Below are 15039 nucleotides of genomic sequence, written 5' to 3' on the forward strand. Positions count from 1 at the left end.
ACTTCAGCCGATTAAATTTTGCATTAAAATCAAAAGCATTCCCGCAATTTTGTTCAATATAAAAAAGTGCGTACTTTGTGACTCTCTGAACTTCTCTAGATATGACCCAAAGACTGAGATTCGTTTTAAAGCCCGTTTTAATTATCGCATTTCGCGTGAAAACGAAATTTTACTGTTTCAAACATCGGCCAGTTGCAAGAAATTTAAGATACTTAAATCTAGTCACAAAACCCTCTATCATCAGAGCAAATAAAGTTTAGTTTTAGAAACGATAAAATCCAGTATCATTTAGGGTTGAAACTACCTTTATTTCATCAATCAAATTTTCCGACATTTTTAGTTTTTTCGGAGTGCAACCAACGAAACGTTTGAAACGTTGTCCAATTTAAGAAAAAAAAACAGTTTTAATCTAGTGTCAATTCCGTTAGCATCAGAACAGACAATAACAAGGTTTGGAGACAATAAAAGCGGGTTTGGGTCTGAATTGAGACTCTTTTTTTACTTTCTGAAAATGATCTGAGATTTCAAAACGAGAAGGTTCAAAACATCAATCATTAAAAATAAAAAAAGGGTTTCAGATGAGGCAAAAATAATTTTTCAATACGATAATTGCGAGTCTGGGACTGAATTCAAGCTTTTTTTTACTAAATGACTAGTTTCTACCCTTTTGAGCCTCTAAAAAAGGGTTAGTTGTGAAAAATATAAAAGGTTTTAATCCAGTTCCAAACCAATTTAACCTCCTAAAGAAACGCGATAAACGCGGAATTCATAAATGTACGGTATTAGATTAAAAACATACTTTTATAGGAAATTTCTGGATGTTTCCATGATTTTTTCAGTTACTAAGGCGAGTCGACTGATCATTCGTAAACACGAGTTTTTCAAAAAAATCGTCACGGAGAAACCAAAAATTTCTCAGCCTGCCCAGAATATCACTAGAAACTAGAGAGAATATGGTATATGAATATAGATATGAATATGAATATGAAGAAAATATGCGGATTTAAATAACTCACTTTAATAGGAAATTTCTGAGGGTTTTCAGGATTTGTTCACATACTAAATCAAAGCGACTGGTTATTGGACAACACGAATTTTTCAACAATTCGCCAAGGAAAAACCAAAAATTTCCGAATGCAGCGCATAACATCAATCGAAAGAGAAAGTCCGCTGCTTTAAGCGAGAAAAACCTCCCTGGATTAGGAAATTTTGGGGAGCTTCCAGGATGTTTTCAGTTACTAAAGGGAAGCGATTGGCCGTTTGTATAGATAGGCGGATTTTTAAAAAATTGTCAAGGAAATAGTAAAAACTTCTCAAGCGTGCCCAAGATATCACACGAAAGAGAAAATATGCGGCTTTAAGTGAGGAAAACCACTTTAATAGGAAATTTCTAGAAATCTTCGGGATTTCTTCAGATACTAAATCGAAAAGATTGGTCGTTGGACAACGCAAATTTTTGAAAAATTTGCCAAAGGAAAACCAAAAATTCCTGAATGCGGACCATAACATCACTCCAAATAGAAAATCGCCTGAATTAAACCAGGAAAAACTCACTTGATTAGGAAACTTCTGAGAGTTTCCAGGATGTTTTGAGTTACTAAGGGGAAGCGATTGGCCGTTATTATCGTTAGACGAATTAAAAAAAACTGCCAAGGAAAAACCAACAATTTTTTAAGGCTGCCCAGAATATCACTCGAAAGAGAAAGTCCGCAGTTTAACGTGCCGAAAACCCCACTTTAATTGGACATTTCTGAGAGTTTCCAGTATTTTTTGAGTTACTAAGGCGATTGGCCGTTGGAAAACACGATTTTTTTCAACAATTTCACAAGAAAAAGTCAAATATCTCACTATCCCGCTGATAATATCACTCGAAAGAGAAAATGCACTTCTATAAGTTAATCAAAACTCACTTCAATTGGAAATTTTTGGGAGTTTCCACAATTTTTTCAGTTACGAAGAGCTTAATCTCTTTCTCCAATAACAGCATGAGCGTAATGAAACCTTTAACTTTAACTTTCTAAGCCAATCATTTTTTTTACGGTGACATCAGGTTCAAAACTATGTCTATTTTACAAAATTACCCGACGTTTCTAGCGTTTCAACTAATCCGAAGAGGTACTAAACCACGGGCAATTTTCGGAAAATTCAAGAATTTTATACTTGCTGCCATCAGAACAGACAATGTTAAATAACTTGATATATAATTTCGAACTAATGAATAATTTGAATAAATCCAATGCTGCAGAAAAGTGTCATCCGGTATATGACCAGTATTTGCATTGTTATCTTTACACAAATATGTATTTACCTCATATATCGACAATATCGATACAAAATTCATTAAATTAAGTAGTTAAAGCTATTTAAATTTATTGCCCCATTTATCGTGTCAATCGAATTTTATGAAAACCGCTTAATGAAAATGGAACGAAAAAATAGTGCGCACTTAGAAGGCAGCTGTTTTTAGATCGTTTGGAAACCGATTTCGGATTTCATCAGCCCGTTATAATAAACGATTCAAACGAGACAGGTAGATTCGGTTTTAGATTTTTGAATTTTTTTTTAAGTGGGCATAAACACTTATCAATTGACCTGTCCATGTCGGCATTGATATAAAGAGTTGCCAAGAAAATGTATGTATTTTTTTAAATGTTTACAACTGAAATCCATCTGGAACGCCAAATACTGCCGCACTTAATGAGGTAAAGGGGATTAAAGAGAATTATTAATCGCGTTGTTTTCCTTGCCATCCATTACGATTAGTTTGCAATGTAATTTTTTTAAATTTGCGCAATGAATTTGTTTAATCCAGAGCCTTTATATTTATTTTCTTATTAGATCTGTTTGCTTATGTCTGCTATTTGCTATGGCGTGAAAATGATAAAAAACACTTTTATAGTTCAAAAGAATCAAATATAATCGATGATATATTTATCGAGAAACTCGATGCGAATGTCGCTGGAAAGAAAATCTACAAAAATCAAGCCCTATTCGGTAATTTTTTTTGACAAATTGTATTTGGCATCCTGACTTATGCCCCATTTTTAAGGATTGTATCAATATATTACCGATCTGTTCCACAGCTGATTTTTTTCTAAACGGAAACACATTTTTCTTAATTTTCTTCGTTGCTCTCCAGGAAATGGAATCGCGTCCATTGAGTCTTAATATAAAGGCTTCGTTTTTCTCGATGCAGTTCAGACTCAGGAATTGTGCAAAGGGAAAACCGACTTTCCCTTACCCAGGAAGTAAATTTTCTCCATTTTAGTCTTGACACAATAGCCCAGCCAGGATAATAATAACGAACCCACTGTTGCTATAATTGCATAATTTATTAGATGAAATGAATTGCTTTCGGATACAATGAGGCAAATTTATTGAGCCAGAGCTAAAGGAAATCGAGAAAAGTAGAGAAATCAAATTATTTGATATCATTTAGGTTGCAAAACTAACTTGAGTGAAACCCGTTGTTGGTCTCTGGCTTAGAAAATTAGATTTTCCAGTATCCCAATCGAGAAAGTTTTTGCACAGTTTCGAGAGAAATTTTGTCAATATCCATATAAAATTATACATCATTGTTAGTGTAATATAAATCCTTTCTCTTGGGACAGGAAAACCGTAGTAAAACCATATATAGCAACTAAAAAACGCAGAAACGGATATCGGTAATAAAGAAAGTTAGAACAACGTTTCGCCTGATGACTTTAGCTTCAGTTTCAGTTGGGAGTAATTTAAAATAACGTTTACAATGCTGAAAATTCGTGGATTTTGGATTATACATTTAAGCTTTATGGTGGAAGTTGTTCCTAAGTCCATCTTATATAAAACTGAGATGCGATATAATCATTGAATCAAACATTTAGCTTCGCCTATGTTGTTGTTCAAAGTTAAATCCATGGATTATCTGCTACTTATCTAACTCTTGATTAGGAAATATTTAAATTTAGAATGTTTAATTTGGGAATTATTTAAATCGTTTGCCAACAATAGACAATATAATTTTTATGACATTTGCAGAGTTATTATCAAAACAAAGTTCATTTCCTCTATTCTAATTAATTCACCTAACGAATCTCTACTCGTGCAGAATTATAATTTTTAGAATAGCGGGATTGATTGATTCGATTTGCTCAAAATACGCTGTGCTTTTTCTCATATATTCAGCAGTACGTGAATATTATTTGAAGAAAGTTTGTACATTTTTCTAAAATGCCACGGGGGCTCGATCTGCGTGAAATTTTCTCTTTTCTAACAAATCCAGTTTTTTTTATACCCTGTTGAAGAAACCTCTTGAGAAAAGTCTTCACTCATCAGTTATTTTGTATCAAATGACGGTTTGTTAACCCATGGAAAATACTACTGGGACTGGGTCTGGTTGAAAACTTCATTTTTTAACAATCAAGTTTCTTTTATAAACTGTTCATGAAAGTAGTCCAACTCGTTCTACTTTATACGCGAGAAGTTCTGGAAGTCAGTCTACCAGAAAGTTTCATTTCGCGCCAAGTAAAAGTTTGTTAAATTTTGAAAAATACCATCTGTTTGATATTTTCCACTTGAATAATCAAGTTTCTTTTATAGACTGTCTACGAAACAAGTATTTACCCCTATTCTAGACGTGAGAGATTCTCGACTGCAGTTTGCTGCTGTGCAAAAAACCAGTGTCTACTAGAACGATCGTTCTATTCTGAAAGTGAATTATTTGCTATTGCAGTTTGTGTGAGTTTTCTATTTTCTATCAAAAAAACGTTCGTCAAGTCCTGAAAGTCTTTCTAAAGTTTGATCTCTTTTCTGAAATTTGCATCATTTTTAAGTATAGTGTCTTCCATAAAATATGCCAAAGCATCAAGTCTCTACTGGTTYTACTCAGAACGGGATAATTTTGAAATCAGCTTGCWGAAGAGATTCAACTTGCATGAACTGAAAATGACTTTCTGAAAAAAYATTGTTATATTTTTAAGTTTKCTRGAAATTTTGAACATCAACAGTCAAGTATATGCTGTGAATTCCCAAGAAAACAAGTCTMTAGCTGTTCTAATATGGGAGTGAGAATGTTCCTAAGCCAGTCTACTTAAAGGTTTATTTTGTATCGAATGAGAGTTTGTTAATTCCTAATGAAGATATTTATAGGTTCGAATCACTCATACGAGAGGAACATTCGGCCATAAAGAGGGTATACATTTAAACTTTCTACTTCTCTTTTTTTCCTAATGGTTTTTCGTTCTTGGCCTTAAATCTTGTTAGGTTTCCACATAACATTCTTTTTCATTATCTTCATAACTCTGCATTGTCGGTTAAATAACTTAATTCCCCGTTTTATTTTAAAATGATTTGTCGACAATTAGCTAGAGGCCAATTGTGGTTCGGGCAATTTATCAAAAATATTAACATTGTGACATCTACTGAAATTTGCGTTATTAGCTAGAATATGTTTATCTGAACATTCTTAAAAATTTTCAAATTTTGAGTTTCGTTTTTTAAAATAAAGCTTGTTGACTAGGTATTCTATAAACTTATTTCTTCAAAATCATTGCTATTCTCGTAATTAATCACGTAATTAATAACGCAAAAAATGCTTTAAATTTTTGAAAAAACGAGTATGTTTTAAAATGTATCGGGACTATCTAACAAGAAAAACTGCCTGAAGAAACCCTACAGTCATAGGATATGATAAGAATGCTTAAAAATGTCTGCTTCTAATTGTAGTTTTAAATATTCCTATAATCGCAGTTGCTAATTTAAAACACCAAATATTGTGAACATTAACTGAACTGACCATAAAAAAAATATTCAGTATACTAAACGACTAAATTTTGTTTCGTTATAAGAATGCTACGATTACGAAAAATCCTCTTCAAGAACAGGGACAGTTTCAATTAGCCGTCATCATCAGGCATCATAAAACATTTAGAAAGCACGAGTTGCGGTTACCTTGAAATTTATTTGTGCCCATCCGAAGAAGGGTAAAATAGACGAACCTCTGTACTCCAAAGCCACAAAGTTTGTGCGTATAACTCTAGAAACACGAATGTTCCCATTAAAGTCCAACGAGGGTAGACACGAAAACATGCTACATTCATTATTCAGAATTGCGAATAAATCATTCATAAAAATCCTTAAAGTTTCTAACTAATTCCAAATCCGAAATGCTCAGCTTAAATTAAATTAACACCAACATTTTCTCCGGAAAATCAATTCATCAAGAAAGTATTTAAAACATGTTCAAAATATGACATATTTATACAAAGCGATTCATGAATTGGCGACAAAAAAGCTGATAATTTGGACGAAATTGAACTAACCATGTATAGTTGTATTGCCACCGAAAGTTCGCAATGAAAAAATCTGAAAGAACAAGTAACTAAGTAAGTTTGAAAAACTCATTCCAAACACATTTTCGGTTCTACTCGTTGTAAGTGATTGATTGGAAATGGCCTGGGATAAAAAAGAGCTCGTATATTTTCATTAAATTCCATATGGATGTTTTTCATTTATCAGCAGTCAGTTTTATGCTACTCTCAATAATAACGGAGCTAATAGTATCCGTTTAATCCGGCTTATTGCACTCATTGTTCCTGGCTCCGACACCCCGATGAACTTGTCAGTGGTAAGAAAAATAATAAATCAAGCTAACCATCGTCCATTAATTTTCATTTCATGCTACGATATATGACGAAAAGCAAGTAATACGATGCTTTTAAGTAACAAATTCCCGACATACGTAGCGAAGAATGTATTTTTTAACATTTATCATTAGCACAAGTCGTCATTTTCGTCCTTGAACTGGAATCATGTGCTTTTTTGAGATCAACTTTCAATAAAAAAAACCATTGGTAAGAGATTTTATTATTTTACATATAACGGAGAGCGGCGCTTTGTATACTTTCTGATTTTTGGAGAATAAACAGATCGAGCAGTAGATGGAAAATGCGTGGAAGGCAATTTTTATTTGAGAATGTTTTCATCCTCTTATTTAACTTATCCTGTTAAATCGGAATACATCATAAAGTTGTTGCAAGTTTGGCTGCTTTTTCACTTTAGCTGCTTTCTTAAGTGTCATAGTAATTACAATTCGATATTACGAGAGAACCCAGATAAGTAGATTTTGAATTGTCTGTTGCATAATTCAGCTATCGAGAAATTGGTTTTGATATCGACACTGCAGCTGATTCATTGTTTTATTTATTAGCCAATCCATCTTCGTTCGATCGCCCTAGTGTGACGCATTTTCTCAGTCAGAGCCAACTCAGGTCCAAATCACTCCACTACCAATGGAAAGGCTTCCATTCAAAAGAAAAACTTTAAACTTATTCGGTATTAAAAAGAAAATCGAAATAAACTTTGTAAATAGTTTGTTGCGGAACTGATTTCGTTTAATAACGTGTCGATAAACGACCGAGAAAGTTCCGCAAATTTCAGAGCATACAATAACTCAATAGCAGTTATAGAAGTAATCATGCTGAGTAAAAATACTGCAAGTAGAAAACGCAATATAAATAACTTACTAATTTTTTACAAACTTCTTTTTGAGTATTTCGCCTCAAAAATTTTTGTCTTTAAAAAAGACAGAATTTCCTCACGTCTTTTATTACAGATTGATAAATAGTGCTCCCATTTAATAATAGAAATAGGAGCACTATTTATCAATCTGTAATAAAAGACGTGAGGAAATTCTGTCTTTTTTAAAGGCAAAAATTTTGGAGGCGAAATACCCAAAAAGAAGTTTGTAAAAAAATGAATCCGCCTCAACAATATAGAACTTATCTATAACTTACTAATCTTCTACGAATGTTAGCAAATCAAAGACCACCTACACATTTAGACCTACTAATGCCAAATAAATTCACATAGATTCGCTAGAAAGCGTTTGAATGACGCGCTGCAAAGATGGTATGAGTTTCACACGTTTGCTAACTATATGAGGACTTAAGTAATTAGGTTTTTTAGGGCGCGGATTACGCTCTAATGAAGGCTTATTCGTATATTCAACGCAAAGCTATAAAATGTTTATGATGGAATAGTAATGTAGAAAGTAATATAGGGTGGGAACGTATTAATTAAGAGAAATGACAAAAATGTTTTTAGATAGAATGTAATTTTTTTCACTTGTAAGTGACTGCATCACTTCGTTCGCATTCCATTTTGTTTGCTTCTTAATATTCATTAAATGTATTAGAATTTTCATCAAATTGCTCAATGTTTGCTTCTGTTGCTCCCATTCTCAGTCGATTTCTTCTTTTTGTGTTGTTAACTTTCTTCATTATAATAAAGTTTTTCTCTGCTTCGTTAGCATTTAATTTGGACTGCATCTTTATATACAACCAATATGCATTATGCATATCACATTTGCTTCTTCCGACTAATTTTTTATTCAACTTACTGCTAGTGTTGTTTACTCTTTATGTGAATTTTGCCCAAATTTGCAGTTCGAATTTGAAGATTTTTTGTTTTTGCTTTTTATTTTTGTATTAAATTTTATCCTTTTGAATTAATTGAGGATTTTCAAATTGGAAGTCAAGTTAAAGTGGCAAATTAGTGGTCGTTTCTTTCATTCGTAGCATCTTTTTGTCTTTGGGTATTTCAGCAACATTTTTCCCGTATATTGTTGAAATATTTCAGCTTCTGTTAGATCCTCGTTTTTTTCTTCTTCCTCGATTTCTCATTTCAACTATTGTTTTAGTATTATAGATTTCTTTACAAATTCCACAAAATGCAAATAGTCTGAGGATTTCGTTCTTTGACTGTTTCTTCATTAATACTTCAACAATGGTTCCTTCTGTCCCATTTCTTTCTTCACTTCTCGTTTCATTTCTTCACATAAATTAATTTCGTTTTAGCATTTTTTTTAGAATTTCCAGATTCAAAGTCAAGTTGTAAATATATTGAGTGTGGTTTCTTGCATACTTTTTTTATTTGCGTATTTGAGGCTAAATTGCAATGACGCTTTTTTCTTGCATTTTTCTACAAACGATTGGCTCCATCTTTAATCGCATTTTAATCAAACATTTCCAGTTCTCTTAGTAATTTTCTGAATCTGACTTTGTAATTTTTTATGTATGATTTTCTAGCTTTGCTACTTTTAGCAAAATTAATAATTTTAAGTTAGGAAAACGTTATTCATCTTTTTTTTTGCTTCTTGGCCTGTATGGTTTTTTATGTAATTTATTTGTGGTTTTCAGCAAAAAGTCTGATAGTATATTGAGTGATCAATATATTTACCGGGGGATTTGGGAACTGAAAATTCATCGGGCTTTCTGCATTGACATCTTCTACATAGTAAATTAATTAGAATCACGTAGTTATCGTTAAAATCAGCAAAGTGTTTGTTTTCTTTGTACATATTTCTACATTCACTTTGTTTCATAGCACCTTTAATTGCATATTCATTAAATGCTTCTCACTTTGCTTTATAGTTCTGGTTCATTTCGCATTTAACTGTTTTATTTAATATGATTTTCCAGTGATTGCTTCTTTGATAATAGCTTCCAATGAATATTTTCGGAAATTCGTACCTGAGCTTTTCCTGCTGTATTGTCTGTAGGTTTTTTCAGGCTCTTCAGTTACCAATTTCAACAAGGACTTTAAAATAGCATTAATTTTTTAAATTGTGCTTTTCTTCTCATTTGCCTTCTTGTTTTGAGATTTACAAATAGCCTTAGCATTGGCAGATTTAAAATTACCACGAAAGTGGATTGTGTATTTGCCTTTCAGCTTTCTGCGACTTGTTCTTTGCTCTATTTTTTATTTGAATAATTTTTCGTGGCAGTAAATCTCGTTCTTAGACTCCTTCTTGAAATGTTTGAGTTTCAAACCAAATAAGTAGTTTTTTCTGATACCATAATGCCAACTTCTGTTGCTTCTTTGATTACTTAGTAAATTTCCAGAATATAGTACTAATAACTTCCACATTCTCAGCCATATCACACTTCATGGAAAATGCAAATATTGACTGTCGTTTTATTGAATAATATAATTTGTGCATGCCTTGGTATGAGCAATTTATGAAAATGCGGGTTACTCATACAGATAAAACGTGTGCTCAGCGGCAGAGAAAAATCCTGTGATATGTGGCCGAAATAAAATTCCACTTATTTTCTAGTCAGAATACGTTATAATATTTTTACATTATTTAATATTTTGCTGTGTCCCTCGAGTGTTCTCTGCAGGAATTAATCAACTGAAATCTGTTTAGAGGTAATGAAGGCTTCAACTTAAACAGACACCATCTGATGTAAATCTGACCCTAATTAATGACGCTCCCAAGAAAAATTAAAACATGAACATATTAACAAATGAATTTCCAATAGAAGCATCAGCTAATTCCTCGTTTGAATTCGAAAGCATGGAATAATAAATAGCAATTTTTCCCGCAACGAAGTTTTCGGTCATAAATCAACCCCCAATCCCAGACTTGAAACTGCCAGTCTTGATATTCAATTTGTGCAGTTTTCCTGTTATCCACACATTTTAAATAACTTATATATCACATGATAAAGAGTTCTGTCCTGTGTGTGTTATTTAGTATGCACAAACTTCCGATGTGCAGACGAAACTTGGAAACTTGCGTCTATATTCAGTTTGGAAACTTCTTTAATACAAAAGAATTTCTGAATAGTCTATTATTTCATTTTAATTCTAGAAAATCGGTTAACTTGTCACTCAACGGCGGATCCAGTTGGGGGTCATGCAAAATTGAACTTAGTTGATAAACTTGAAAGTCACAAAAGTTTGAAGTTCGAAAAAACGATTTTTTAAGATAATTGTTATCAATGTTGTCTTTATTGATTGAAGGTCTCAATTTTTTTGGAAAAACAGCTATTTGTATGTTGCTGTAGCTAGACATTTTCTGCACAATCCTGTTAATATCGGCCGATTTTGAAATTGGTTAAAAAGCGTACGATTTTCTATAAAAACTGCATCTCGGGAAATTGCAATCGGTGGAAAAAGTTGGAAGTTATGATGATTTGAAAGTCGAAAAGACGATTTTCCGAACAAATTACTTTGAATTTTTACCTCAATTGACGCATTTTCAAATTAGAACATCAGATTGTTTGCAAAGTGTATTCTCAACACATTCACTGTCTATAAGAAAATTTGTATTTGCAACAGTTTTGGAAGGAAATGGGCTCTGAATATTGCCAAGCGGAAAACTCTCAAACTTGAGAATTTATTTATATTACTTACAAAGAATCAACGGTTAACCCACAATAACCCAAACTGAATAAAAATAACCCCAATATCTACATAAAGTGTCTAATCAAACCAGTTTTGTTCGTGCTACTAACTAACCATTATTATCGAAACACTTTATTATCGAAATTCGGAACAGCTAAAACATGATAATTTCCAAGAAAAACACCATTCCATTTAGAGTGTTTTAACTGTGGCGATTTAGATAATATCAGTCCACTTTAGAAAACCTGGTAAGTAAATTTTTGAAAATTCAGTAAAAATGTTTTACTTAATTGAAAGATTTTTAATTTGCAATATCGAATTGAGAATTCAAGAACAGTTTAGTTTAGGGTGTAATTTCAAGATGAAATAACCTGCAAATGACGGAAATTGCGCGCCCAGACAATAAAAAGTATAGTTCACAATAGAAAATTAATAAAGCTAGTGTGTTTTTCGGCTTTTTAGGCCATCGTAAAATGTACTTTCTTCCTGATATTTCGCAAGCACGAGTGGCTTGCATCCTCAGGGGTGGCTTGCTTCAACCCTTACACTGTCCATATGTGATTCAGTGTAAGCGTTCAAGCAAGCCACCTCTGAGGATGCGAGCCACTCGTGCTTGCTAAACATCAGGAAGAAATCACAATTTACGACGGCCTAAAAACCTGGAAAACTCACAAGTTTCAAGGAATGACCTCGAAAGACCTCCTTGAGAAAGTTAATAGTTTTACATATCAAAAGAATCTTCTGTAGAGAACCTCATTCGATAACGCGTAATGTCTGAGCTCAAACAAATTTCATAGAAAGAAAATGCAAAATTTTCATAACTCTCAGAATCCAGAATGTCCCTCGTCGTCCTTGGCCCAATAAATATGGCATGCAGCAATATCATAAAATACAAGTCAATAATATGGGACTAAAAGCTCTACACCTACATGACAACCAGGGGTAAAGTAGTGCCGAACTTACCGAAAGCTACAACGTGCCACCTGGAAAGAAAGAAAAACATTTTTTAGTATTACAGAAACTTAGTCAAAAGTTAAATTATTTGAAATGAACAGAGCAAATAAAGAGAAATAAAAATGCCATTAACTTCAATTGCTTCTCGAAAAGCTAAACTCATTTTAAACTTAAGGGTTTATAGATTAGAATTCATTCTTACCTGCTTTCTGAAAGTTGGCGCCCCATTCTCCATTGAACATAAAAAACTCGCACTCCCTGAATAAACAATAAAGATCCATTCAGAATTGAAAACTGTATCTTTCCGTTGGTAGAAAATAGACTGACGACGTATTTTGTGCACTTCCCGTACCAAATTGTCGCATTTAGTCGCCTTTTCCAAAAAACCTGAAGCGATATGGAGGTTTTCGCCACTTTCATACGGCAGCCAACTTCAGAATTAACGTAATGATAGGTATAATTGTTTTCTCGATCGGCCCATTGGAGGTGTCATTTACAGTTCGATTTCCGTTTTTTATTGATGACCTGACACGACCTCAGCAATCAGCATTTTGCTCAATTTTCATAAAACAGCTGGACGTGTTGTGCAAAAGTGATCTAAAGAGAAGATACACATTGAATATGCGTTTCTCATTAAGAGCTGTGAAATCATGGCTTTGTTTGTGCACGAGTTCCCTCATGCTGTGGAGAAGAGAAATAATACTGCTATACTCAAAATGCGAAATGTCCCGCAGCCGACAACAGGGAAAGATTCAGGCGACTATGAACCCTACGAAAAAAACCGTTAAGAGAGAGAATGGCAAGACAGAGAATTATTGCACTGGAAGAAGGGAAAAATAACGCAACAACATCCTACCAAAAATTAAGGTCTACAAAAGCAGGATTCAAACCCAAGACCTATAAAATCTTAAAAAAGGAAATTGAAAATTGACAAAGTAGAAGTATTGCAAACGTGGAAAAACTACTTCCATCATCTGCTCAATGGAGGAACTGGTGAAGTGGAGGAGGCACTGGATCTGCTGGCTGCGGAACAACCCAGATCCCTTCTAAAGAGGAAATTACAGGAGCAATAAAGAATATAAAAAAAACAATAAAGCGGAGCTTTTTAAATATGGTGGCGATGAAGCAGCTACACATCCTCACTAAAATCTCATCGAAAAAAGAAGCTATCCCTGATGCCTGGAAGGAGAGTATTATGATATCGATACACAAAAAAGACGATAGAAGGGTCTGCAAAAATTACTGAGTGATAGCACTAATGAATGTAGCCTATAAAGCAATTATTCTAATAAATATTGGGAGACTCCCAGTGCGGTTTCAGAGCAAATAGATCAACAACTGTTTACCATTAGCCAATTGCTACAAAAGAGCTGGGAATTTGATCAAGACCTCCACCAGTTATTTATAGATTTCCAGCAGGCATACGACATAAAATGGTCAAAATATGGCATACAAAGACTGAGTGTGGCAGCTCACCTAAGCTAATCAGAGTAGCCAGAGAGTGTGCTGAGGGTTCTCAGTGCACAGTAAAGATTGGTGATGACCTCTCAGGTGTGTTTCAGGTGAGCACAGGTATTAAGCAGGGAGACGCACTATCACCGACACTTTCTAATGCCGCATAAAAATACTAATAGAAGAAAAATGGTTTTGTTATTTGTTTAAAATTACTACCACCGATAATAATACAATAGTTTTTTAATGAAATTTTTTATTGTAATTGAATTAAAGCCTGTCCAGGCTTCATATCTACTACATGATCCTCCCCTAACTTGAAAGCTGAATCCGCCCTTGTTGTTACTCCTGTTTAGAGCTATTTTAAGTCACAGGCTGATAAACTGCTCTAGTTTTTTAATACAAAATATTTAACAATCCAAATGATTTAACTATGTTAAGCAATTTTGTATGAAATATTAACAAAACCACTAGTTGAATAGGTAGTGGCTGTGCTTATTTAGAGGCAAAGATTTTGGTACCAATTAACTGAAAGAAAGTAAATACTAATAATAACATAATAATGAAAGAAAATAAATCTATAGGCTCATGAAAAGTGCATTATTTGCAGTGTCGCAAAATACGATAGATCTGATGATAACTTCATAAAACAGCTAATAATCAATGATTTATTACCCTGATCCGGTATTTGCATGAATTTCCCTGTTATATTAAGTAAGTTTACATAAATTACCATCCCAGAGAAGGCCACAACATAAATCAAATGCACATACAATATACCGATAGGGTTCCAAGATTTACGACTGATCCTGACAAAGTTAAACAAGATGATCATAAGTTCCGCAGCAGTAGCTTTTCATCCAACTCCAGACGGGTGTAAGAACGTTAAAACATTATGACAAACACAGTAAAAAACGGCCATGAGCATTTTATAAATAAAGGTTCATTTCAATCTCGAAAGGACACGAAAGTGGCAAATTTAACAGGTTAAATGCGTTTTTTATTGAGTAAACTTTTCTGACCGTACAAGCTTGAAACACGTAAAGACAAACCTTGTTGCCAAAACCGCTGTTTGCTTTCAACCCCGGCCGTCTCATAGTGTTAATTCAAGCTTCCAGCAACTCTTAAACAAGAGTAGCAAATTATATTTTAATGACTACCCTTGTAGGCTTAGCTCATATTAGAAACTTTAAGGCAAATGTGTTTGTCGAATTAATATCCATTTCGGACGTAGTGGTTTGCGGAATTTTGTAATTTGCACATTAATCGGATTTGTAATTGATGTTTATTCCAAATCAAAATCAATTCCTGGGCTTCAGTCATTTATTGTCTATTTATCAATTAAAATACGTTTCGGTGTTTTCCACCATCATCAGTTTCTATGTGTAGCGTTGTTGCTACTTTAAGCCTGGTATATATTTTCATATGAAACACAGTCAGGAAAGGATGTACAATTGATGT

General features: G+C 33.5%; 1 protein-coding gene across 1 annotated transcript in view; it reads left to right on the plus strand.

Annotated features, from left to right (window-relative positions):
- The window catches only part of LOC109536093 (G-protein coupled receptor dmsr-1-like), a 50614-nt gene that overhangs the window by 3495 nt on the left and 32080 nt on the right, over positions 1-15039 (plus strand). The gene's annotated exons all lie outside the window — the stretch shown is intronic.

The sequence above is a fragment of the Dendroctonus ponderosae genome, unplaced genomic scaffold, assembly GCF_020466585.1.
Source record: "Dendroctonus ponderosae isolate FM_Combo_2020 unplaced genomic scaffold, Dpon_F_20191213v2 Dpon_F_20191213_8, whole genome shotgun sequence".
Lineage (NCBI taxonomy): Eukaryota > Metazoa > Arthropoda > Insecta > Coleoptera > Curculionidae > Dendroctonus > Dendroctonus ponderosae.